The following is a 2,172-nucleotide window of genomic DNA, read 5'->3' as shown; positions in this document are numbered from 1 at the left end:
GGGTCCAGCCAGCTTCCTCCATTGAGAGCCCGGCCGGGGCCGGCCCCAGCACAGGGCCCCTCAGCCCGGCCTCTGGCCCAGGGTCCTGAGCAGGAAGTAAAGGCCAGCGCTGACCTGCACCCGGCTCTGGCCAGCAGCCTCTGCACCTCCTGGGCCCCCTCACCCCATCCTCAGCGGAGAAGAGCCTGCCCCTGCCTGGCAGGGGAGGAGGCGGCTGGGGGCCCAGGGTATTGGGGTGAGAGCAGCCTCGGTCCTCTCCCTCGGTGAGAGCCAGCGTGGGGGAGATGGGATGACACCAAGCTCAGTGCTGACCCCCCGCGGCACTCAGCACTGCCCGTCACCCACACCCCAGCAGGGGTGCCAGGGCCCCAGGGGGGACAGAGGGGTGCTGCCCACTGTGGGTGGCGGGACCCAAGCAGGTTTCAGGCGCAGGCACCCAGCGGAGTGGGAGACAATGGGCCCCGCCCGTGGGGAGGGCACTCGAGGGGCCCTTTACCCAGGGGGCAGTGGGGCAGGCTCAACAGCAGATCCCTGAAGAGGGCAGCAGCCGTGTCCTGGGGTGTCCCGAGGGCCCCGCGGCTGAGGGAGGGTTGGGGTTGGGGGGCATTTCCAGGGGACAAGGAGCCTGCGGGCCACACCCCTCCCAGCTCACAGGGAGGCCTGGACCACAGTCGTCCTTCCTTCTCCAGCTAAACGTCCGGAACGTGTTCTCTGCCACCGACTTCCCAGTCCCCGCACCGTCCAGGGGCACCGTCCAGAGGCCGCGGCCCCAGTGCCCCCCCCCACCAATTGTCGCAGGTCTGATGGGGGACAGAGGGGGTCCTCCTGCAGACACTGCCCCGGACCAGAGGACGCCCTCGGCTCCAGGGAGTTACTTGCCGTTATTACTTGAAAAACAGCACTTTGTGTCCAGCCAGTGTGGCTCAGTGGTCGAGCGTCCACCTGTGAAGCAAGAAGTCCCTGGTTGGATTCAGGCCAGGGCAGATGCCCCGGATGCAGGTTCCACCCCCAGTAGGGGGCGTGCAGGAGGCAGCCAATGGATGATGTTTCTCTCTCATCGATGTTTCTATCTCTCCCTCTTCCTCTCTCTCTAAAAAGCAATAAAAACATTTTTTTAAAAGAAAGAAAAACTACTTTTTAAAGAAGAGGGTTCCATTCTCTGGTGACGGACGGTCAGGAGGGCTGGGCCTGTGTCCGGGCCGCTTCCCCGAGCAGCCCCTTCCTGGGAGGGGAGGACTAGTGGCCCCGACAGGCCTGGCGCCCCATCGCCCGCCGCACAGGGCTCTGGTCGCCGCGTCAAAGAAAAGGCCCGGCCTGCCTCTGGGCACCAGCGCCGGAGTGATTCTGAGAATAGGTTCTGGGACAACTTGTCATTTGATTTGCAGAACTGATCAAACAGGGCGGCTCACCCCTTCTCCTGAGGGCAGCGAGCTGTCCACAAGGATCCCTTCCTCCTTTGCCTGAATCCTGCTGCTGCCCGGGACCCCGGACTTTCCCAAACCCAAGGCCGACTCAGACTCAGCTCAGACGAGCCCTGAGCGCGTCCTGGTGGGGCTGGGGGCGCTGCGGCCATGTGCTCCCTAAGACCCTGGGCCAAGGGCTTCCAGGGACCCCGCAGACAAGACGTCAGGAGAGACTGGGGTGCTCCATGAAGCTGGGGGGCGCTGGGGGTCACCTTCCTCTGTTTGCCACCTGCCGACGCTGCCTGTGGGGTAGGTGGACATGGCAACAGGCCTATGACCCGAGGGTCATGCAGCTTTCAGAGGGGGCCTGGCCCAGAGAGACTGGCGGGGGAGAAGCTCCGGGTGGAAGGAGCAGGGTCTGGGGGGGTGGGGGCAGGACCTAGACTTCCCGGGGCGCCTGAGCCTCCGTGAGAAGGCCTGGCCTTCCCTTCCGTTTCCCAGCCTCCTGGTACAATTGAAAAAACCCCAACAAGCTAGAAACAGAAGCACACACAGAACTTGAAAGTGGCAAGAAACAGTGTCACACTAGCGATACGTGTTAAATGCTTCCCTTCGGCAAACTGTTTTCACACACACACCTCGCACGAGCAAGCGAAGTTCTGCACAGCAGGGCTCCTCCACACGCCATGGTCCTGCTAGTAGCAGGTCTGGGATCACGGCCAGCGCCCCCCCGCGGTGGGGACCCCACTCCCGCCGCCCCTTACCCCCG

General features: G+C 64.0%; 1 long non-coding RNA gene across 1 annotated transcript in view; it reads right to left on the bottom strand.

The window, feature by feature from the left end:
* The window catches only part of LOC106724314, an 8,852-nt gene that overhangs the window by 5,714 nt on the left and 966 nt on the right, over positions 1-2,172 (bottom strand). The gene's annotated exons all lie outside the window — the stretch shown is intronic.

This window comes from Myotis brandtii, unplaced genomic scaffold (assembly GCF_000412655.1).
Source record: "Myotis brandtii unplaced genomic scaffold, ASM41265v1 scaffold797, whole genome shotgun sequence".
NCBI lineage: Eukaryota > Metazoa > Chordata > Mammalia > Chiroptera > Vespertilionidae > Myotis > Myotis brandtii.
This window is presented reverse-complemented; position numbering and strand designations above follow the sequence as displayed.